Genomic DNA, 25920 nt, shown 5'->3' with positions numbered 1-25920 from the left:
TTGCATGATTACTGGGAGAGATGAAAATAAAATATAAGCAAAGCACAGCTTCCTTTCAGAACAGAAGCATTTTCCATTTATCTTTTCAGTTTCTAGTATACATATTCCAGTCAGACAGGTCTCGCATTAGCCCAATGTGAAGAGAGTGCAGAATCTGTAATCTTCCTTAAAATGTTTCTTGGCCAGAAATTGCTCCTAATTTAAAGGCTGCGTTGCCCCTACTATATTCTAAAGCACCATGCTGGCCTACATCCCTAGTTTATGTAAATTACCAGCATATCCAAATCCCATTTTTCGCATTGTGAAAGACTCCTTGACCTTTGGAAGGGTTTTTTTCCTGCTGGTTTCTTTTAGGGAAAGTATAGCTATAACCTTCCTAGCACCTCTTTTAACAGCATCTCGCTAATCCTTAGGTAGCATGTAAATCCTTTTTCTTTCTTTGAAAATGTTTTCCACATTATGCCCTGCATTCAGAGCTGTATTTCAAAGTGTAATTTTAATCCTCTTTATCTTAGTGATAACCTAGAATATTGTTCCCATCTTAGGTATTCTGGTCACATTTTGCCGTACTTCACTGAAACCTCCATAGAGGAATGAATGCTTTAGGCGAAATGAACTCTGAACTTTTGTGACATCAAAATTCTTAATGTGAGTGTATTGAATGCAGCCTCTGTGGCTTAACCTAAATTCATCAGAAACACATTTACATCAGGAAGTTTGCACCAGCTCTCTGCAACAGATAAAAAGTTTTAAACAAACAAACAAGATGTTTGGCTGCAAGTGTCAAATTGGCTGGTCAGAACTGTAGATGTTAAAAGTCAATTCAAAATATTTCCATCAAGTCTATCTGTAGGGAAACATTGATGGCAAAAAAACTTCTAAAATTGTAAACACTGCATAATTGCTATCCATGAGCTATTAACCGATTTGGCATCAGGCAGTTTGGGAGTAATGACATTGTCTTGATTTGACACATTTGACTACTTACAGGTCATGATGACACTATAAAAGTTAATGTGCATATTCTTTTTTAAATACCATTAGTGTGCCCGGGAAGTGGTGCCTGCAATGAAATTGTCTTTAAATTAAAAAGCAATATTAAAATGAGTTAAAATGCCCTTTTAAAATCTTCTAACATTGCAGAAAATGAGATTATTTTTGATTGCCGGAAAATGATAATTAAAAGAAAATCATTCTGTCTGTTGCTATTTGTGGGCTCTGCGGTTGCACTTAGGTTCGCTTAGAAAGGGCTGGATGTGGGTGGCATGTACAGAAGAGTCCAGTGGTTTGGGTGACAATCCTATGGTGAGATCTTCAGCGCAGAGAAGCTTAAGACGCAGCAGATCTCCAGCTCAGCCGACAGATTCCTGGCTCAGCTAGTGTTAAGTTCCCAACCCTGGCTCAGCTGAAGATATGCTGGAATAGCTTGCTCTTTCTTGCTGAGGTGAAGCTGACTGAGCTGAGGCCGGTGTTAAATAGTGGCATTCTGGAGATGTTGCAGGGACTGGACCAGAGAAGGGGGACTTGGGCTGGGTCCTCAGCTGTCATGGGGCCTGGCAACCTGGTGTAACATACCATTTTAAAGGCTTGTTTTCTCTCTGCAAGGCTTAGACAGAGCAATAGGAGCAGCCTTGATGCTGAATGGGGTTTGGCTCCATTTACACTGACGGCTTGATTTACACTGGCTTATTTTACGCCAGAGTCTTGTGCATAAGATTGTTCCCTTAGTGGCAAATGGGATTGTTGTCTTCAGAGAACAGGTGCAAAGAATAAGGACGGATAAATCGGCCTATTTCCAGTCCATGTCACTTTTTCATATTTTGTGCATAATTCTGTTCCACTTGTACATTAATCTCCTAATTTAAAAAAACTTCTAGAAACTCGTATTTAAATACTATTTAAATGTGTATTTTTTATCTCAAAAATGTATTTCAGTTGGTATTTTCTCCCTAAATACATACTTAAAACTATATTTTGATATGTTTAAGCTGCTTCCGTTGCACTGACACATTCAGAGAAGTGCAAAATCTGTTGGGTAGCCAAGTTCTCATCTGCACATTCATTATGTGCTTATACATAAATGTATATCCTGCTTTTCACCTCCAAAAGCAGACACCCAAGCTGCTTAGCAATGACCCAGAACTTCTTCTTTAGAAGAAGAAGAAGAATCCCAACATTAAAAGAAAACAAATGTATACCAAGCACAACCCAAGACAAAAAAAGCATTAAAAGGGGTTGTGCAGAGAGTTAGTGTTAACTATGAATTATTAAACAGCAACCAAATCAAAGGTTTGTTTAAAAAAGAAGAAAAAATAGTAACGGAAATGCCAGCAGAAGGTGGCAAAATTAAAAGGAAGATATTTTGTACATATTTATTTCTTTATCTATAAAAGTATTTATATACCACCTTCACAAAATGCCAGACCACAGAGCAGCAATATAGAAACATTATTTAAAACCGTTGAACGCAGTGCAGAGCAACAGGAAAACCTTAAACAATTGCATAGGCCTGTCAGCCATAAGAAAAACTTCAAGAGACACCTGAAAGTCAAAAGCAAGGCTGCCTGCTGAATCTCTGCTGGAAGAGTGTTTCATTGCATGGGACCATTTACACTATATAGGGAACAATGCACATTTCCAGATAATCTCAATGATTAGGCTGGGATAGAAGGGCTCAGACAGTCCTTAAGATATCCTGGACCCAAGTCCTTCAGGACTTTGTATAACAACATGAGTGTTAACAAAGGGGAAATTACCCACCCCTGTTCTTCAGGGGAATACAAAAGCCCTAAATAAATACCATACTTTTCTGTGTATAAGACGAGGGTTTTTTACTCTAAAATAATGTTTAAAAATGGGGGTCGTCTTATACATGGATAGTGCATAGGGGAACGGGTGATTGGTTGCACCTGCAAGCTGCAGTTTGTCATTGGCGATTTGGTGTGTGATTGGTAGCTGCAACAAGGGCTGCTTTTGATTGGCTGCTGCTGTGGTAATTGGGTAGGTGATTGGTTGCTGTGTGAAGGGCTGCTTTTTGGCAATTGGGCAGGCGATTGCCGGCTGCTGTTGGCAAACGGGCAGACGCTTGTTGGCTTCTGCGACGCGAGTGATTCTGAGTGTTCATCAGTTGGGTTAGTGATTTTCTGCATCCCGTCCCCCCCCCAAAAGCTCCACAACTCTGGGGGATCTTCCCCCCAAAAAGCTCAACAATTTTGGGCCATCTCCCCCCATTTTCTTAAATTTTAGTCCCCCAAAATAGTCTTATACGCAGGGGTGTTATACATGGAAAAATACGGTAAACTGGAGCACACAAAGCTAAATGAGATTTTACTATTGGCAGGCAGTGTGAAGCTTCTGGATTGGTCCGTCTTGGTATAAATACCATGAGCATGACTCTAAGCTCCTGCAAGTGATCTTAGGAAACCACATGCATTACTTCTGGGTTGTAGCACAACCACCCATGGCCCCAGGCTGGCCCTGTCACTCAGTTCCTAATAACTGCTGTTTGGGGTTGAATTTGTTCAGAATACTCATTACGAAGTACAAAAGCTTTCTTTCATGGCCTTATGGATGACGCCAGGCTTCTTCACCTAGCATCAGAGGTCCTCAAATTACACATCTATATACACAAAAAGTAAGACGAGAGAGACCAAAGCATCTGATATTTCCTGGGAGCTTGAGAGTACTGGAGAAAACTGATGGAAGCTACCAGACAGGTGAAGACTTTCTCCTCCCCTCATTCTTAGGTGGTAAGTTTGCTGTTTTAAATATAGTTGTTCTACAGTACCCAGCTTTTGAGATGTGGTACCAACTGGTTGCTGCTCTTATTGGTGGTGGTGTTACTGTGTCCCATAAATGGAAGCAGGTGTAGAAGTGCCCTCCAGCTCACCTGTAGGAGTCTGACTTACCATAAATAGGATGCAAAAATAGGGTGCTTTCTGTTTGTAGCAGTAAGAATAAGACAGAGATTGAAAGACAGAGATTGATGGAGGCCAAGGACGAGATGAAGTGACATGGAAGGGGGACATGGAAAATGTGGAATGACACAGCAATTGGCATAAGATAAAATGGATACAGAAGGTGGACAAAGGCAAACTTCAAAAGGAGGAAATTGCAGAGGAAACCCAAAAAAAGCCACAGGGACACTGGCTAATGCATTTCACAGGCAATCCTTGGTCACTATCATACTTAATCGCTACCTATTGTCACAGACGTTCTTTATTCTGTTTCCTTCTGATTCAGCTATCAATCCTGTTGCTCTCTCTTAGTACAGACCAATTTCTTACAGCTTAATACTAAAATTATTACCTTGAAATCCTTACGCTGCAAACCCCATCATGGCTTATCTCTGTTAAAAACACTATGCATTGATGGCAATCATGTTAAACTATTCTCTTTTTTCCTAATAGCTAAACAAAAATCACAGGGGTGTACATTTTCAATGTTTAGGATTTTATGAAATTTTGTTTTCAGAAAGCAATAAGGATTAAAATGATTTTTTAAAAAAAATTAAGCTATGGTTGTATATGATGGTTTAACAAAAAAAAAGGCTGTGTGAAACTATGACTCATACAATCAGAAGATACCATGAATATGGGATAATTCACACCTGCAGGTATAGCACTTGATCTGTTGCTACTTAATGACTCTGTGTGGACTGTCTGCACTGAATAATGATGTTTTGCTTTATTACATTTATATTCTGCCTTGTTCCATGGAACCCAAGGCAGATTACATATGGTTTCCAGGTGGCCTCTCATCCAGGCAATGACCAGACCCAGACCTGCTTAACTGCAGCAAGGTGGCAGCCTCATGTGCCTTCACGCCATACTCTAGTCTAGTCATCAGTCACTATGAAAATTATATTTGTGGTGATAAATCTGCAGTGGATTATTCAGACAATGAGTAATCATATGATTGGGTAAAATAACCCTTTGTATTACAGCAGCTGCATAATTGCATTGGCAGGTTTTTGGGTGCATGGATTTGAGTTAAGATTTGAATACCGGGGAAATGTGGATTCTGTGTTACATGCCACTGCAGTTTTACATAACATGGGAAGTGGCTGGTGCTTCAAAGGTTATTTCTTTAAAAATATAATGTGCCAGCACATGCACCTGTGCAGACAGAGAATACAGGTTAGTAGAGTAATAATAATAATAATAATAATAATAATTTATATATACCCCGCCCATCTGGTTGGGTTTCCCCAGCCACTCTGGGCGACTTCCAACCAAATATTAAAAACAATATAGTGTCAGACACTAAAAACTTCCCTAAACAGGACTGCCTTCATTTGTCTTTTAAAAGTAAAATAGTTGTTTATTGCCTTGACATCTGCTAGGAGGGCATTCCACAGGGCAGGCGCCACCACCAAGAAGGCCCTCTGCTTGGTTCCTTGGAACCTCACTTCTCACAGCGAGGGAACCACAAGAAGGCCCTTGGCGCTGGACCTCAGTGTCCGGGCTGGATGATGGGGGTGGAGATGCTCCTTCAGGTATACAATCTATCAATTAAGGTATACAATCTCTCATTAAGTTGCATGGGGTGAAAAAGAGACTGGGAGCTGTTTTTTTCTTCCCTTGTCTCCCTGTACAGCTCTTCTCCTCTTTGCTTTGCCATGCTACCAGCTGGGATTTCAACCTGCTGCTGCTGTCTTTGAACTTCTAACCCTGTTAATATTCTGACTACATATGATGGTGGATCAAAAATGTTGGTGGTAGGGAAGAGGTAAGGCATAGAAAAGGGGTGTAGAAACTAAGCAGGGGCAACAAATGGGCAACAAAGTTTAGAAACATATTTTGAGGTTCACCAGATAAAACCCTCTCAAGCAACCTAATTCAAGACATTTTATTTCTCACCCAAACCTGAAAACAAAATCCTTTGCAAGAGACCACCCTAGCTGCTGTCCAGATTTGAGTCATCTGAAATTAGAACATTGCACCAGCAGAATCCATCCCTTTAACTTACCCTTGTTTCTAGCTCTGTATACGTTCCTCAACTCTTTTATGTATGAAATAACCTTTGAGCTTAATGCCACATGAAACAAACACTGCTTTTCAGGCTCTACAAACTCTGAAGGTCATGAATGCAGGCTACAAATCAGGAGGAATAAAAATCGCCCTACAGTAGAAGTCAAAGATAACTTAATCCTTGACAGTGAATTTCTTGAATTAAATAGAAGGCAGACAAATGACCTCTCTACCTTTTTGCACAGCTGACAAAAAAAGGCAGGCTTTTGACCACTGACCAAACTACCCTAACTTCTGGAAACTGAAGCAAAATTTTATATTAGAAGAAGAATAAAACCAGTCTTAGCATTTCTGGGGCAGGAGAAGTATAAGCAGTTAATTAGCACATAGGATACTCTTTTTCTTTCCTTCTAGGTATTCAAATCAGTTAATTGTTGAGATATGAATCAATTGTGTTTATACCAGTATTTTTGCAGGGCAGCTGAAGCAGAAGACTCAAGCACACGCCTGCCTATTTACATCCCCATTGCATTATGATACCCATGAAGCAGTGTACCCTGGCATTTATTTAAAGTGAGGGTGGGAAACCTGTGTTTCTCCAATTCTTGCTAGACTCCAATTCCCATCAGCCTCAGCCAGTGTAGCCAGCTGTCAGGAATGATGGGAGTTGTGGCTATCCTGATGTTGTTGGACAAGTTCCCCACCCTTTGCTTAAAGAGAGGAATTGGTATTGTGAAGGAACAAGTGTGATCTGCAACAAATCTACCATGTACAGTGGTACCTCAGGTTAAGTACTTAATTCATTCCGGAGGTCTGTTCTTAACCTGAAACTGTTCTTAACCTGAAGCACCACTTTAGCTAATGGGGCCTCCTGCTGCCGCTGTGCCACCAGAGCACGATTTCTGTTCTCATCTTGAAGCAAATTTCTTAACCGGAGGTACTATTTATGGGTTAGCAGAGTCTGTAACCTGAAGCGTATGTAGCCTGAAGTGTATGTAACCCGAGATACCACTGTATTCTCAACCACCTATCAGGAGTGTTGTTGTAGGTTCCAGCCAGTCAGTTATGCCCTCTTGCTGCATTCCACCACCATCTCAGGGTTTTTTCTCTAGCTGACACTGAACATCTCATGACTATTGAGCATGCTCAGTCCTCATTGCCCTTGCCTCTCTCCATCTGGCTTGGGGAGGGGCTTGACAGGCTTCACAAGGACTGCGGCTGCTGCTCAGCAGAGAGGGCTTCTCTTTTAAATTGTTTTTAATTTTTATCTGTGTTGTTTTAAATGAGACCATCTTGGCTGTGAGCCCTGCCCTCTGCCTTGCTGGCCTTTTCCCATCTGACCTAGGAGAGTGGAGTGCTGACTGACTCCAGCTACAAAAGCTGAGCCTGTTGAACAGATTCTTGGGCTAGAGGATTGTTGAGAGAGCTTGGTTGCTGTTATTGTTGTATCTTTAGTTTTCGATCTTATGATTTACGTGGAAATTGTTTTCATTTGGTTGTGTACTTTTTGATGTGTTTTATTTATTGTTTATGACTTCTGTAATTGTAATTATGTACAATAATTCTTATGTTGTAAGCCGCCTTGAGCGTAGTTTCAACTATGGAAAGGCAGCATACAAATAAAATGATGTTCGTGGTGATTGGGCTGGGGGCTTTTTTGTTTTTAGTGGGGGGGCTCCTTATGTTTCCTCAAGCATGCTGATGCCTCCCCCTTTTTCCCAGAAGCCTCATTGGGCTCCAATCCTGAGGGAGTTTTGCTAGTGCAATGCAGCTACCGAAAATTAAAAATCACAGCAGACATTTCTGAGTAAATACACTAGGTTTGAAAACAGAATTCCTCCTACAAATTATACACAAATTTAGGGGGCATTGAATATTGCAGTTGTCTAGCAACCATGTCACAAGTTTCTCAATCATGTCCAGCTTGCTTTCAACTGGAGCAAAAGGTAAGAAAGTGATTGGGGAGCCCAAATGTCTAGGGCAAGAATTCAGAACCTGTGCTACTCCTGATGTTGTTGGGACTTCCAACTAGAGGTGGAAGGATCTGTTAATCTCAGTTCTCTCGGTTTCTCATTTTTCCAATCTTAGGTCCAGTTTACATTTTGTGGTGATTTAAAAAAATAATAATAAGAATCCTAATTTCAATGTGAATTTCTCCCAATAAACAATTTTTAATGTGCAGTTTTGACAAATGTACACATTTTTGCAAGGGATTTCCCCTAATATAACACACATTTGTATGCTGCTTTTGTGAATAACTTCATTTTTATGCCCAGTTCCCCTAATATATTTACATTTTTGTAAGCATTGTTTGCTTCAAGAACAACATTGGAAAATTAGGATGTGCAAATTAGGATACATGTGTTTCAGTTTGCATGTTGTTTTGGAAAATGCAAACATGATCGATTAGATAGGGCTTTAACTGCATACTGAATTGAATTTCTCCTCCATACCTACTCCCAATGAGTTTGGTGTATCCATTGCAATGTCTGGGGGAAAAGTGTATTGTGCTTGACCCTAGGGTATGTTCAGTGGCTACTTTGTCCCTATTCTAGACATGATGACCAACAAAGAAAAGCAAGCTAGCTCTGAAATGAAATAAAGATTGTTGATTGCTTTTCCCTATCAAAGGTATGGAGCAAGGAGCTGAACCTGTCTACTGCAGCGGACAGCTGTAACTTTTCCATCAACTTCAAAAGACCAAGAGCTTCCCTGCAATGTCCAAGTTAATTTTCCGTAGTCAATCTGCAGCCTTGGATATTCGATTTTCTTGGTAGTGACAAGCAATATTAGCGCTGCAGAGTTTCTGCTCTTTCGTGTCCTAGAGATCAAAGAAGAAAGTTTTAAACAATTGGAATCTGCAGAGTGGAGAGAGAGAGAGAGGAAGAAAGAAAGAGAGATTTTGCAAGCAGAACAGAGCAGTGAAACAATTTGGGCTGACACGTCAGTCGGGCCATGATGAGATGCAGCTCTGTGTCTTCTTTTCATCAGGCCCAGATGGTGTAACATCTCTGTGGGATGAGGACATTGCTAAGATGAATACATAGATAACAGCAAGTCGGTCAAGGGAGAGGTGATAGTAGCACATTTCGGAAAGATGACAAAATGCCCCATTTGGTTCTTTCTCTTCAAGAGGCATGTGATGTGGACTCTTTTCAGATCTTCAGTAGCTTCTGGGAACAGAATGTACTGAAAGTGCGATCTTAAAGTTTGGCCGGACATTTGCAGCTACAGGCCATTAGGAAGGCATTTAGAATGCTGTTTTGAATCTTTTTTGACTGACATCAAAATGCTACTGTACTCACCTAACCCAAGTAACTTTTGTCAAACTATGTGGAAATTTAATAGCTTGGTGCCAGACTCAACAGACCACCCTCCTTCCCAACCCCCAATTTCACCCGAGTTACGTTAAACTACTTTGGCTGGTTATAAGAATTTTGACTGCAGATGTGTGGGGTTGCTACTTAGCAATGTAATTTGGTGATTACAGTTGCAATGTTATTTTCTGCTTGTTTGTAGTTTGAGCCATGTTAACTCTCCTCCCCGTAAGCTTTTTGGCATTGTTCAGAGGGGGAGATATTTGCTCACAATTCGCTTCTAAATATAACAATGGATTGGCTTTGAGAAATCCACTAAAATCCTTGAAAATAGTAAGCAGTATAACAGCTCATCAGTTTTCAGTTCCATGACTGACATAGGTCACCATGTGAACGATTGTTGTGTAATGGGGGGTGGGGTGAACTTTTCTGCATAACGTGGGGTGTCAGTCCACAGTTCTTAATGTTCCAACATATGGTGAGATCCACAACTTGCCATATTTTATTCAGCCTGTTTTTTAAAGGTACCTTCTGGTATCTGGCAAGCTGCAATCTTACTGTGCATCAGAACTTAGAATAGTTCTTTACTGTCCCTCAGTTGCCTGGAAAAGGCAGCTTGTCAAGAGTACATTGCAAGAAAAGGGTTTTTTTCCCCTTCATAAATTGTGCATTGCCTTACTGAAGGGATAGGATTCCCCCACACACAAACACATATTGTTCCAACTTCCCTTTCTCACAGATTTGAGACTAAATTTGGACTCAAAAGGTCTCAAAGTGGGTTAGATATTAGCTACCAGAGAAAAGTGATCTCACCTACAAAATTTCTGAACCAACAGACAGCAGAATTAAACAAGAAGATGGTAGCTGAGCATTAGGAGGAGCCTTGGGTTCTTCAAGTGGCTTCCCCCATTACAGTGGTGCCTAGCAAGACGAAATTAATTCGTTCCGTGAGTTTTTTCGTCTAGCAAATTTTTCGTCTTGCGAAGCACGGTGTCGGAAAAGTTTTGGAAAAGCTTCAAAAATCACCAAAAACCTCAAAAAAGGCTACCACACCGCGTTCTATGAGTTGCTCCTCAAAGTCAAGTCGCAACTGTATTAACGGTGTTAAGAAAAAGGAAACAAACTTGCAAAAAACGCAAGACATTTTCGTCTTGCGAAGCAAGCCCATAGGGAAATTCGTCTTGCGAAGCAGCTCAAAAACCGCAAAACCCTTTCGTCTAGCGAGTTTTTCGTCTTGCGAGGCATTCGTCTTGCGGGGCACCACTGTACTCTTAACAGAATCCAAATTTGTTGTCTGTTACACAGAGCCTGCAGTCCCCAACACAGTACTGTGTGTCAAAGCCAGAGCACTGAAGCATCTCGACTCTTACAACATCTTATGCTTCCAACACTGGCTTTATAGGAACAAAAATAAAAATTCCATTATTTCTCAGCTAAGAGCCCAAATTTCTGTAGTTTTGAGTCCACCACCTATTATAGATAAAAATATTAGAACTGAAGGGCATCAATAGTAATGCAATTGCCTTGCAAACGTCCCCATCTCTCTCTCTCTCTCTCTCTCTCTCTCTCTCTCTCTCTCTCTCTCTCTGTGTGTGTGTGTTTCTATCACTTTTTCATTAAACATAATTGATTTTTTGCTTTCCAAACTATGTATGTATATCCGTTGCAATGCTAATTAGAGAAACTGTGATTATTTCAAAGTCAAACCAGTTTTGCTGCCCAGGGGTCTAATCTAAATAGAGAATGATTCATTTCTAATGATATGGCCCACTACATATAGAGTTTAATTTGAAACAGAAACCTGGGTTTGAAAACCTATCTTTACCATCACATAGTACAGCCTCTTGTGTTTTGGCCTCAGTTCCCAATCTATAAAATGGGGATTATTATGACCTACCTTAGAGGACAAACCAAATAAAGCCTTTAATACACTTTTGCAAATTAAAAGTGGTATCTAAATAAGAAACAGGAACAGTAGGTGTTCATCCAGGCCTTCAATATATTTGATTACAAAACTCAAATGAACAGCTTCTCTCATAAATAATTTCACCACTTTCTCCCCTCCAAGCACAGTTAGAATTAATAAATCTAGAGTGAGAAAAGCCCCAAACTTTTTTCAATCAACATTAACATATATATAGATTTCAGGATGGCTCAGTCACACACTTACAGTACTGCCAGCCATCTGTCACGAGCATTATTAGGTTCTCCGTACTGAAGGACATGACACAGAGTTGTTGCTACCAGCAGAGATGTGATCTGTCAGAACTGGGTCACATCCAACTAAACCATTACTCAACCCTGGGAAGAACAAGCATATGGGGTTGTTACTTTACCTGCTGGAGGAGTGCCATGTCTGCATGTCACATTAGATTGCAACCCTAATGAATTAGAACTTGTTTGCCAGAGTGTTGTGAGGCCATGAGAAGAATCCTACCGGATCAGAACAAAGGTCCATCTAGTCAAGTACTCTGTTTCCAACACTTATCGCAGACTATTGCTCACAGGTTTGGAATTAACAAGACCCAGGACCTTGCCCAAAATAGTGTTAATTTGATCAGTTTATGGGAAACATAGCTGACTTTGACTTAGCTTTCTGTACAGGGATTAGGGAGAATTTTAAACAGCTAGTCCTGATTTGCTTTTGGACTAGAATATTGTATCTTCTCTGAGGTGTTCCTTCTTCTAGGTGGGTACTGCTTTGGTTGTCTGATTTAAGTGAGCCCCGATGGCCAAATGTTTGTTTGTTTTCTCTTTCATCACCACTTTAGCAGAAGGACCAGAGTGGACACAGAAGATGCTATCAAGATACAGGGATGTGTCTGAAAGGCCCACCTTGGCAGAGGAGCAGGGGGATAGCAGGACATTCACGAGGCATTCACAATTCGTGAACAGGGCTGCTATCCAAATGTCTTAAGAGTTCCAGCTCCCTCAGGGAAGCACTGGGAAGGGCAGTCCAGAGGAGGGCTTTCTCTGTGGTGGCCCCTTAATTGTGGAGCAGAGATGTGTCTACTATTTGACAGAAGACACACTTCTTTACCCTGCCCTCTGACACTCAAATGTATTTCTTTCATGGAGCCCACCTTCTTTGCTGAATTTATATTGTTCTGTTCCATTTGTAGTGGCTTTACCTGGCTTTATATTTTTATATTCTGTTGTCATAATGCACCCTGAAACCTTAAGGTGAAGGCAATGGTGGCTGGTGCCCCGCGGGAACGGTGAGGCAGAAAACAAGTAATCTCAAAATAGGTAGAGCCAGTAACAAGCAAAGCCAGCTCTTTCTAGTTTTGTCTCTATTCTCCTCCCTGCCGATTTCTACAAAAGCAACTGAAACTAAGCAGGAAGAGGAACAACAACCTTGTTGGATGGTTGTAACACAGGTTGGATGGTTGTAACACAGGTTGAAGAGGGTGTTTTTTCCTGATGGACCAGCTTCCACTGGCTGAAGGGTGGGGAAGAAATCTTAGTAAGTAAATAATAAATGCAAGAACTAGCAGATTTGCCGGTGGCTCAGATGAGGGACCTACCTCACACTTTATGAGGACTGTGTGCAGTTCATCACATGTACCTCAGGGATGAGCTAATTTTGACAGGGCAACATCTTGTGGTAGGGGGTTAGATCTACCACCTCAACACAGTTGCTAAATGATGGGTGCATGCCATGTCCTTTTAACTGTGGCATGTCTATGAGAAAATCTCTGAGGTTTTTAATGTTCTCACTTCCCCACCCCTACCCTTAAAAATAGTATTCCCCCCATATATCCTCCATCATTTGTATATATGTGTGGTGATCACCATTCCTCACATCCCTACAGGGCAGTAGAATCACACTATACAAACAGTGAACAGACTGACAGTAAAGATGTTGCAGCTGCTGCTGCAAGTTTCAACAGCAGGAGGGGAGGGGCTTTTGGAAATAATAATAATAATATAATATTTTTAAATTATTTATACCCCACCCATCTGGCTGTGTTTCCCCGGCCACTCTGGGCAGTTTCCAACAAAATATTAAAATACAATAGTCCATCAGATATTAAAAGCTTCTCTAAAAAAGACTGAAGTTGTGCTGTTGGTGGTGCTTGTGGTGAGCCCCACCACTGAGAATCTGTTGGAGAATTTCTCCTCCCCCTGGATAAATTTGGTGAAATGATCCCCCAATTTTGCCATCCACAAATAGGGCACAAGTTTTCAAGAGGCCATTTGTGCAAAGTTTTAGTTTAATACAGTGTTAGCTTTCCTGGTTACTTCTGTCCCATTTTCAGGCTGCAGTGCTTGTTGCACTGCGGACCTGTGGCTTACATTTCATTCACAAAGTGGGCGTGGTGTGACACAGCATCAAACATCATTGGACAATGTCACTGCTCATCCACACTTCTGTTCCACCCCCACGATTCACCAATGGAAACAGCAGGAAAGAAATCTGCCACTGCAGATTCTGAAACTTTACTCCAATTTTCTGGGTTAATGGTGTTGCAAACATTTTTTTTCTCTGGAAACAAATAACACAAATGAGCGCTAAACTTCCGCTTGGCTTTTAAATAATGTGAGAGCTCAGACTGCTGTGTGAATGTAACCTTGGTAGTGCCAACCTTCCTCTTCACAAATGAATTTAATAACCATAACTGTTTAATTAAGGGATTGCCTTATATTTTATCCCATTTCTAGAGAAAACATCATTCTGACATTGTTGTCAACATTTATTGTGCTTGTTTCTAATAAATATATGATGATTCGGTAACTCATATTTTTTAATATACTGAATAAATCCATTTGTCGTAGGTGACACACATTTTTCAAAGTAGCCACAGGTGGGGTAAGTTAAGTGAGGGTAAAAGTGAATGGGGAGGGGACATCTAATGGCATTATGCCTAGAAGTGAAATACACATCAGTTGTATTATGGATCCAACTGAGACAAACTTGCTGAACATTCAGGATGTTTCTGAAATAACCTTGGATTAATGATGCTTAGATATCATTCCACATTCATACGAAATGGAAAATATTTCATTTTCCATGCAGACAAAAGGAGTACAAAGAATAGTTGAAAACATGACAGGAGTGGCTCAGAAAGGTGGACTTTTTTTAGAAGAAGAAGAAAATCTTTGGTCTCCCTTTTGCTTAATTGGTTTTATTTTTCCTGAGCAATATAAAACAGCTTTGACTTTTTGATCAACCAAATATCCTTCATCACTTCTAAGAGCTTTTTATAAAACCACAGATCGGAATATTTCTCTGACAGACATATTTTTGAATCTAGAAACAGTTCTGCAGAAAGATATTTTCATCAAAAATGTAAAACCTTATAAAAAATTCAAATGTTTTGGTGCAGTAGAGGCCCTCAACTGGAATAATGCCATCCAATGTATATACAGCGTGGTTTTATTTCTAGGTGAGTTTTTCCTTCCTTTCTTTCACAGTGATACTGATTTCAAAGGTGCCTAACTTCTATTGCTCTCAGAAAGAGCTACGGTAATAATTATTCTGATCTGTCATCACCTTGCCAGATCATGATATTTCAGGTTTCTTGTTTTGAGTAAATTTAATTCCTTATCTTTGCAGCTTCATAAAACAGAAACCCATTTTGAACAATAAAGCATAAATAATGTATTTCTATTTTTGAATGTGTTCTTGGTTATGATTGCAATTTATGAGAAAAGCAACTATAATTATGAATGCAAATGATTTCACAGTTATTGCAACAGATTTTGTTTATATATGTTAAACTGTCTTGAAAGATAGCCTGCTTTCATGAGAAAAGCCTAGTTTTTTATGTTGAGACAACACTTAGAGTAACAACTATGGAAACTAGGACAATTGCTGTAGTGAGAATGAAAATGTGTTAGTTTGGGTCTTTTAGACTGGTATATCTCCAGCATTAAACAGTGTAACTTGGCAACTCACAAAAACGCTGGCTATATTGGGGCCTATAGTTGCTATAGTCCTCTAAAATAAAATTCTAACTAGCTACGTGTAGAGTCTAAATCATCAAGCTCAAAAATAGATTACAAACTGAGGAACTAATAATAATTAAAACATAAAACATCAAGCGTTAAAAACTTCCTGATACAGACCTGCCTTCAGATGTATTCTAAAAGTTGTGCAATTCTTTATCTCCTTGACATCTGAAGGGAGGGCATTCCACAGGGAGGGTGCCGCTACCAAGAATTATGACCCATTAGGCCCTTTAGCCATAAAATCCTTCCCTATAATCTCTAAATGGTCTGCATCCAGATCCAGTGTTCTTTAAAGAATACCATCTACTCTTAGAGCCCCCTATATCTGTCATTCACTGCTTTTAATCCCATCATTTAGAGATCCATTTTGTAAGGGCACTGAGCAGAGCCTTCTCAGTGGTGGCACTGCAGATGCAGAATGATCTCACTGGAGAGGTCTTCCATGAAACATCTTTCAACAGTGCAAAAACTTAGTTGGGTACTACCCATAGAAAGTATCTCTGCCATCTTCCTGTGCCATATGATTCCTGAATATAAACATTCCTATGGCAGTACACAAGGGATGCTACAGATATTAACCAACCATGTAAAAATGTCTTCCAGATTGCAACAGTACAAAAAGAACCACCTATAAGGTGCCCTTTGGTACTAAATGAATTGTTTACAAGTCTGCAGCTTGCAAATCAAAATGTGAAAGGTATTAGAAACGCAGCACCATGCGTGGACAAGGATGTGTGTGGTTTAAAGTGACTATATATGTTTTCAGTGTCCATCCGTATAGAATCACAGAATTGTAGAGTTGGAAGGGACCCAGAGGTTAGTGGGAAACCCAGAACAGATTTACGGGGTGCATGGGGACAGGGGAGAAAGATTGTGGATGGGGTGGTTGTGGGTGGGGTGATCCAGAAAAAGGGAACATTACCATTCCTGCATGCAGTGGCAAGGAGGGATCCTGCCCTAGCTATGGGGGTGGGGGTCTTCAGCACCCTGCCAAGAGGCCCCTGAAGTCTGGCACCAGCCCCGCTCAGCATATCAGGCTTTTAATAATGCCCATGTGTCACTCAAAAATGCTAGCTCTGTATACCCAAGAGATGTGTGCTGAATAAATATGCAAACCACCCCCAATTTCTATGCATTTATCGGTGGGGGGGGTCTTCTACACAGAGCCTGTGCATGACAAGCTGCATGCGCAGATCCTAACCAGTACAGCTTGGAGGCATATACATGGTGTTCCAAAATACACAGGTCAGGTAGAACCAGGAGGTGCAATCCCACTTCCTCTTGCACGTCCAATTTCACATGCTTTTGTCTGAGTACAGTTGCTATGCAAACGTAGCTGATGGAATCTTTTATTGTTTGCCCATGATAGAAAAGTCCCCCTAAATCATTAAATCTGCTTCGGTAAATAAATGTAAAGCAAACCGTATCTTTTCCCACTAAGGGACTATTTCTTGCCAAAGTTTGTAATACTCTTTTTCCTGAAAGAGAAGCTGATTATGGCTGACAGCACTCTCATTTGGAGGTCAGTAGGGCAATAGGTTAAATATTATGGCTGAAGAACCTTCACTCAGGAAAAGACCCACACGGTATAATGCAGTCTTTGACAAGAACAATCATATGAGGGAATAATATAATAATTCTTTTTACCACAGGGAAATTATTTACACATAGAATATGTGTGATTCTCTACCAGGTCTGGGCTTTCTAAATTGTCATTCAGATATAAGAACATTGTTGCTATGCAGCATTACTAGCCAATGTTGTTGTTGTTTAGTCATTTAGCCGTGTCTGACTCTTCATGACCCCATGGATCAGAGCACACCAGGCACTCCTGTCTTCCACTGCTCCCCACAGTTTGGTCAAACTCATGTTGGTAGCTTTGAGAATACTGTCCAACCATCTTGTCCTCTATCGTCTCCTTCTCCTTGTGCCCTCAGTCTTTCCCAACATCAGAGTCTTTTCCAGGGAGTCTTCTCTTCTCATGAGGTGGCCAAAGTATTGGAGCCTCAGCTTCAGGATCTGTACTTCCAGTGACCACTCAGGGCTGATTTCCTTAAGAATTGATAGGTTTGCTCTTCTTGCAGTCCATGGGACTCTCAAAAGTCTCCTCCAGCTGAGCCAGTGTGGTGTAGTGGTTAAGAGCGGTAGACTCGTTATCTGGGGAACCGGGTTCGCGTCTCCGCTCCTCCACATGCAGCTGCTGGGTGACCTTGGGCTAGTCACACTTCTCTGAAGTCTCTCAGCCCCACTCACTTCACAGAGTGTTTGTTGTGGGGGAGGAAGGGAAAGGAGAATGTTAGCCGCTTTGAGACTCCTTCGGGTAGTGATAAAGTGGGATATCAAATCCAAACTCTTCTTCTTCTCCAGCACCATAATTCAAGTCATCAATTCATCAGCGATCAGCCTTCTCTATGGTCCAGCTCTCACTTCCATACATCACTACTGGGAAAACCATAGCTTTAACTATAGGGCCTTTGTCAGCAAGGTGATGTCTACTTAGACATAGAAAAAACTTTTTAAAAATCAAACATTCATTCATAGCTTATTTTCTATTATAGTTTTATCAACATTTTGTATATTGCTATCACAGCAAAAGGAATAATTTAATGCATTATTGCACGCCCCCCCAGTCTCTGAACGGTTCAAGATTCCAGGGGTTCCAGGCACTTACTCAGGGTTCATGTTTCCTTCAGAATCCAAGCCTATGATAGAGGGGTTCACAGCATTAACACTCCAAGAGGATCTTGCTTCTCCCATAGCCACAGCCTTGGATTCCATAGAAATCAGACATAACACTTTGTTGTGTATATTGGACAGACCCAACTGGTGTTCCTTGTGCTGTTTATCCATTGAAACCTATTTGCTAATGGAATAGGAAGGGAGCAGATATTTGCCAATACCTTCTTAACTGCAGCCCCCAGCCCCTCTCCCCAGAAATCCTTTCTAGAATATTTGGATTCTGCCAAATCAAAAGCCCTCATCCTCATAGAAGGGCACAAACTGGATACAACTCATTACCACCACCATCTTATAAGCACTTTGATGTGATTCAGTCCTTTTTCTGTCCCTATAGTCGTGCAATAACTTCTGCCTAAAGAAAAGCAAACTGCCTTCTGGCTGCATGGAACCAAACTATAACACACACACACACACACACACACACACACACACACACACTGTTGGGGGTGAGGTGGGGGCACACAGGTCTGTGAGCCACAATTGCTATATCAAATCCTCTATCTACATTTTAAAAATGTGCTCACTTGCACATTGTGTTCAGACAAACAGATCTTTTTTTTCTTTTCTTTTGACATGATACAATGCAAAGACAGAGGAGCAAGTAGCTGTTTACATGATCCTTGAAGAGCGAGCCAAGATGGCAGCTCAAAAACAATGCACAAATGGCAAGGATTCTACAGCTCTTTCTGGGATGCACAAACAACAGTTAATAATTAGAACTGGAACAGGATTCTGGAATAGTCAGTGGCGTATGACTATCCAGTTTTCAGTCATTAAAAGAGGGCAGCATTTATAATTTTAAACCTTTAGATTTTTATTTTTATTTTTTTTAGAAAAAGAATTGCAACAATGTAAAGCCAAGGAAGCAGCTGAAATATAAAAGCCAACATCACAGAGCACATTTAGAGAGAACCATTGGTTTTCATTTGGGGGTTTTTTCCACAGCAAATAAGATGTTGGCTGGCAAAGGATATGTAGCCTTTTCGAATGCTGTCCAGATGGCCCCTGTGAATAACACAGCACACAGCAGCGATCTACTTGTTGGACAGATAACTTACAAATTTGGAAAAAGCCACTTGAAGCGCTCCTTCATTAAGCTAATAATGTGTCTGGTTACATGGTAAACAAGAGTCAAGGGGCTTGTAACATTTTCACAAAAGGAGTAAGTTTCAGCTGCTATGGCAACCTGAGCGATCCCTATGAAATCAGTTCTTAATTATCCCAGACATCATGAATCCAAGGATGCAAATGACTTGTCACAGGGGGGAAATGTGTTTAGAAAATTACATATAAAGAAGCATATCACTGCTAAAGCCCACCTTCCCTCTTCTCCAGGCCTCCCGCATCTAACTTCCACTCTGGAACGAGAACTGGAGCTTTCACCTCCACGCCTTCTTTTAGCTGTGAAGGACAAGATACAGGGTTATAAAAAAGAAACAACTGAGTAGAGAGAAATGGTCCCCTGTCTTTCATTCACTTTATCTCAGAACTCAAGAGCCCATGGTTGTCCAGTGAAATTTATGGTCAGTAAGCTCAGGACAAGCAAAAAGAAATCCTCCGTCATGAAACGCACACAATTTATTTGTAGAAGTCATTGCCACAAGATTTTGCAAAGACACTGAGTTATATGAATTGAAAATAAGAAGACTTGTGCATATCAATTTCCAGCTCATTTTTTTTAAAGCTCAGAAGTAATCATATTACTATCTTAACATATTCTAAGAATAACCTACAGCACAAGGGATTCTTATTGTTGTTGTTAAAAACATTTGTGCTCCACCTTTTGAAATTTGCTCAAGGCAGCTAACAGTCGTTAGAAAACATAAAGTACACCATACAAAAACAAAAGGGAAACCTAACACAGTTAATGTGGCAGTAAGATAAAACCAAATCAAGCTATTCTGTCCTCCCCCACTAGGGCTGGCGTAGAAATTCAATTCAGTTCACATTTAAAGGCAAAACCTGCCTAATTTGCACCCTATGAAACAAAGCACGACCATTCTTCAAAATTTGCACTTCTCCTAACTTTGCAGTGCACGTACATGCATAATTTTATTTGTATGCTGCCTTTCCACAGCTCAAACCATGCTCAAGTGGCTTACAACGTGAAAAGAATTCATAGCTACAACATGAGAAAAGTAGTCACAAACAATAAATAAAATACTTAAAAACACACAACCAAACTGAACCATTTCCACACAAATCACAAGATCTAAAATAAAGATACAAAAGGGCAACAGCAGCAACAAATCCCCAACAACCATCCAGTCAACCATCCACTCTGGGTGTTCCCCAGGGCCACAATACAACTGCCCTTGCCAACTGGTGCACAACCTTTCAGAAGGTGTCAGAATCCTTCTGGTTCCATTGGTCCTCAGGATTGGGCCCCTCACCTCTGCACAATGCCAGTTCCCAGCATTTTAAAAGTGGGCTTACACATCTTGTCTGACTTTCATAAAATATACCGCTGCAAACATACTCTAGTTAATAAATAACACAAACAAGCATTTAGCTGAAAAGCCATTTAACATCAACTGTAATAAGTGACAGGCAAAATTATGATGGAGAACACCTATTGAAGAAGATGAAATATGACTCAGAGAAAGGGGAGATGATCTGTAATGAATGCAGTACAACCGCTTGTTTACGGTGATTGCTGTGTTCAGGCTGAAGGGGATGCATTAAAACATGCCGAATCATGATGATAGCTTCCATTTTCCTAATAAGGCTGTATCCCTTCTAGTATTATTATGTAAAATGTAGAATGTAGGTAGTAGGAGTTATAATGTTCAATAATGGTTCAGTGTAAGTATATAAATGTACAAAGCAGGTAGATTAGATGGGTGGAACATTCATTTTCTTGTCAGGCCAATGAAAGTCAAACTTAAAGTGAGCAGTCCTTTGCTTCTTGCATTATGTTTTTTATTTTTTAAAAAACACTTCTTGTTATATTTTTGTATCTTTGAAGGAAGATGAACACTTAAAACAAACCAGCTGCCTCTTTAAGTTATAAAGCTTGCCTTGTTGAAACAAACACTAATATTTAATTTCCTTAGCAAGCACAAAAGAAGTTGATAATAACAAGCTAATTATCTAATTTAATTATCTAATTATCCAGGGCCTGCTCTTGCTCCCTGTGAAGTCAAATGGCAATTTTGCCATTGGAGTATAAAGAGGCCTTGCAGCATTGCAATGTCATTGAACTCTATTGAAATAAGTGGAAACACGCCAATATTAATGCAATGAATGGTCTAGAAGCACCCGGTGTTGTACTATTGTTGATGCCAAGTGTGTGAAAACCAGAAATGTGTCTTAAAGGTGGGTCACTGAGAGTCCCTAAAGATGCCAGGATATAACATTTAACATAATAATACCTAGGAAATAAGATGTCTTGGGATTTTAACTCTGGTTACTGCAAATCAGTTGGAGCCCATTAAATTCAGATTCTGAACATATTCTTTCAAGGCTGTTTTAAAATTTGCAATTTTGTGGGTTTTCCCATTTCTGCTTGTATATCCTGACTGCAACAACTACAGGTGCCCCAACTCAGGAAAGTGTGACACCAACAAACGCATGTGCTGCATAGATGGCTGTATTTGTGGCTCTCCAGAACAAGCTGCCACACAGAAACCCAGACAGGGTAACAGATGACTATTTTTTTAAAAATTGCCATGGTTCCAAACAACCCATCAGTTGGCTGGATCAAGTGAACAGTGGAGTAGCCAAGTTTACAGGTGACCACAGGATGATGAAAACCTAGAAATTTGCATGGACAATGGAGCTACTACAATAAGCAGAAGCAACCTGGTAACATTCCTAATTGTGAATGGCCCAATAGGAATGATGCTCTATCATGGTATAGTGCCATTCCTAGGGATATTCTTTTCATTTATGTTATGTACTGAGTTGAATAGGATCCAAAATGCAGCAGTCTGATTGGTCCTAGAACAATAGGCTCCAGAATGCGGCAGTGTGATTGGTCCACAGGAGCCACCCAATCCAGCTCCAGGTAGAAGTGAATACGTAACCTGATTGGCCTACAGGAGAATCCCGGAATTAGCCAATCACGTGGGGCCCATTGTGTAAATAATGTATATAAAGCAGAGATTCTGGGCGAAATTCCATTCCTCCTCACTACTATGAGCTGAATAAAGAGCATGAAATCCACTCTCGACTCCGAGTATATTTCAATTTATTTGTGTTTTTTTAAAGGAAAGATGGTTGCCCCCACTGGCCTGAAAGTTTCCAAAAATGCACTTTTGTGGGAAACAAATGGCCCCATGAAAGGAAGGCATTTTCAACCCAGCCCAAGATACAACCAATGGAAATGACTGAATTAATCCCTAAGTGGTTGTATTTTAGAGGATACATTACAGGTTCCATTACAGATTGTTGTCTCCTGTACTATGCTGCTGCTGCTACTATGCCTTCTATCAGTGCAGCTAAAAATAGTGCACTAGAAGCAAAGTCGAGGATCATGCCCTGCATGCAGAACTCCCCAGGTTCAATATTTGGTCTTTCCTAGGTAGAAAGACCCCTGCCCAAGGTCCTGGATAGCCAAAACCAGTCAGAGCAGACATGCTAGTCAGACTAGATGGACAATTGGCCTTACTTGGTTTCAAGCACTAATCATTGTTTGGGACCAATACTATTGCTGTGATTTCTTTGATATAACACCACACTGCATATCTTTCTGCTACAAGTGAATATCCTGGCTGGTTTTAATTTATTGTGTTTTTCTTTCAAAATAGCACCAAATAAATAAGCCCCTTGTCATGATTAATCACTTGCCAAACTTCATTCTGAAATGATTTCTTTCTGAGTTTATGGAAGTTCATGAAAAGGGTAAACTTCAAAGTTGCTGAAACACATTGTTTTAATGGCAAAATGCTTAATTTTTTTTCATCTGCAGTTTTAAGTTTTATATTACATGATTTAGCTTAGGGCAGTATTTTAAGGATGAATTATAAAGTTTCCAGGAAGTAGCTTTATAATCAGAGTGCAAACATTCTTCAATAGAGCACTGTAAATACAAAGACAAAACCAGAGATGGACCTGAACCAAAACAAAATCCCTAAACACAGAGCTGAAAAATAAAATAAAATAAGGTATTGTTCATAGAAATGCAGTGTTGGAAGAGAACAGAAGACCAGCTCATCCAACCAGCTGCCCAAAATGTAGGGCCTCCCACAGATAACCTACACAAGCGAGAACATGTTGTGCTATGATCAGGGAGCAAAAACAGCACAGAAATTCCACTTCACTGGAGCCAAATAAACAAAGCCGCATACTACAGGGATGGGTATGGAAGAGGTACAGTTGAGTGATGTGGTATACTAAAGCAACAGTGGGCAACCTTTGGCTCCCAAAACTAGTTAGGCTCACCAGGCCTCTGCATTTGGCCCACAAGGCCATATTGTCCTGCCCTATAGTGTGGGGCAGATAAGGCAGGGTATGCAGACACTGCCAATCTGCTATGGCTGAAAAGCACTGCACTTCTGCAATCACCACTGTGGTCATCCACACTTGCAAAGGCACTGGGCCTTGCAAGCGCCATCAATCCGCTGACTGTTTGCTTTTGCAAAGTGCTGTGCCTTTGCCCAAACTGATATGAAACCGAGCAGACAAAGGAAAATGGGTAGCATGACATGCAGCTGACAGGTAGACTCAGCCTTGGCTGGTGGGAGATCAGGAAGGTAAGGATCCAGACAGCTCATTGGATCCAATTCCCAACCTCTGTATTAAGAAGAAGTATCTGATTATTCTTTTAATCAGTTCCTTGAGCCTTGTCATTTAATAATCATTGGGTTGAGTCTACCAAGGTATGATAAATGAAGGAATAATGTGCATTTGGTTACATACTCATTTGTACATACTTAGGCTTAGATGTGGCATATTATAGAATCTCAGACAATGCTCAGAATGATAGAGGAAATTGGGTGTTCATCTACATGGGATTCCCTATTACAGAGGCACTACTAGCTTCGACTAGAAGTTGTGCATTTAGTAACCCGATGCTAAGGAACACTTCCAGCAGAGATCCAGCAGGCATCCTCTTGCAATTCCTTTTTTTGTTAATCAGTTTAATGATTATTTGTATTGTTTTTGATGATGTTTTACCATTGTTCATTGCCCTGAGTTTTTATATGATGGTACAGAAATACTGTTACAGATGAATATAATAGGTAGGTAGAATGAGCTAGACACATGCCCTTATTGCGTAGGTATGTGCCAAGGTTAAATATGTTCTGCCTACTCAACTCTTCCTTCTGGCTCTCATGTTTTTATCTGCATAGTTTCCAGTCATGTGCCTCTCTCTATTTTGTTATAACAGATTGTGCTTAAATGTCACTGAGCTGGCTGCTGGTCTTGATGTAGGATAGAACTGTTCTCACAAAGCTGGAAGCAGTAGCACTGGACTCCTCTTGTGGTTTGCTGTTTTATATGTTGCATGGTGTTCCTCACAACTTCCTCCAATTAGGAATTGCTATTTCTCATGGGCTTCAGAAATCTTAACATGTTTTGCACTACAGCCAGATGCTTTGTACTAACATCAGCCTGAACCAACATAGGGTGGAGTTTTAGTTCAAAACATTTGGAAGGCACCAGCTTGGCAAGTGCTAATAGTGACTAGTGGGACATAGCAGGGTAGGGTGGGATTGTTTATCTGGATTCCCAACATGGAGGTCACTGCTGGTAACCAAGAATGGGAGGTGGCAGGTGGCATGAAGGTGGAATGAATTGGCCACAGAAAAGGGAATATTAAGTTGGCTTTATTGCTGTGCCTGTACCACTAGACACTACTGGTGAATGCTATGTGGAATACAGCATTTTACTCATAGTTTCTGCCTGCACAGTTCTTTCGACACACTAAATTCATCACACAAGAGCTGTGGTCACCCAAGGCTGCTTTTCTGTTTCAGGAATATTGCACCTCACAACACTCAAATCACACTTTTGTACCTTGAACACATTACTGATGAAAAGTAGTTGCAACAAATGTCATAGACACCCAGTGGATTTTAAGAGCTTTTCCTTTCATTAGCAGTTATGCTTAGTGACAATACGACTCTTCCACTCCATGGTACTTGTTTGTACAATTTTAAAAGATAAAAATAAACACTTTTGATGCTTTGTGCCACTTTCCTTTCCAAAATTTGGAAGTGCTCATATACGGTTGTTTTAAAAAGTGGTAAAACAGGACATTAACCTTCACACAGCAGCAATATTTTTATGTGGCCTTTTTGCTAATATTTTTTTTAATACATACTATCTGTTCTACCTGCCATGACACTAATCCGTATTTTAAGAAGCAGTTGGGGTACATAGTAACAATACCTAACTAATGCTGCCATCTGTTCTGAGTGGAAGTGGTATATTATTTATTGTACTTATAATACAGTAGAGACTAAAATGAAGTCAGCACATTATTCTACTAATTGTGTATTTTGCCTAATTATACCTTTTTATCATAATGTGACTAATATGAAAGCAAATAGCTTTCACTTTCTTTAGCTTTCTCTCCTTAAGTGCAAGACAATTGTTTGCATCCCACCAGCCTCCACTCAAAGCTGCTGCCTTCTCAATGGAATGCTCCCCATGTCGTCCCATAAACTACTAGATGCTGGAAATATGTTCCTACGGCAATTGTGTAAGTTTCCTTCTGAGAAATATATGTCACACCTGTGCACTTCAATTAAGTAATTGCCATTTTTAACGCAAAGGGGAGAAAGCACCTCAGCGCATACTCTATCAGTGTATTATTTATTAGTTTATATTGGGGGGGGGAACCCACCATACATATAATGTCCCATACTCTCCAGCCTAGTCCTGCCAAACAGGTAAACCTCTTCTGTGTCAGTTTTGGACTGCAGGTGAAGTTTCCCATGACTTAAAGCAACTCATGCCAAGGAGAAGAGTTCTAGCCTTTTCCCTGA

The 25920-nt window shown here is 40.4% G+C and overlaps 1 long non-coding RNA gene across 2 annotated transcripts in view; it reads right to left on the bottom strand.

Annotated features, from left to right (window-relative positions):
* Positions 1 to 8308: 8308 nt before the first annotated feature.
* Positions 8309 to 25920, bottom strand: part of LOC309515138 — a 29388-nt gene continuing 11776 nt past the window's right edge. The window contains exons 2-3 of one of the 2 annotated variants that reach the window (XR_014212312.1): positions 19303 to 19384; positions 8309 to 8793 (exon numbers count right to left, since the gene is read on the bottom strand). This is a non-coding gene — a long non-coding RNA (uncharacterized lncRNA). Of the gene's footprint in view, positions 8794 to 17731; positions 18108 to 19302; positions 19385 to 25920 lie in introns of those variants that run through there. The other variant, XR_014212313.1, reaches the window with a different exon arrangement.

This window comes from Podarcis vaucheri (assembly GCF_965113315.1).
Source record: "Podarcis vaucheri genome assembly, chromosome: 12".
NCBI lineage: Eukaryota > Metazoa > Chordata > Lepidosauria > Squamata > Lacertidae > Podarcis > Podarcis vaucheri.
Note: the sequence above shows the minus strand (reverse complement) of the source record. Positions and strands in the feature narration are given on the sequence as shown.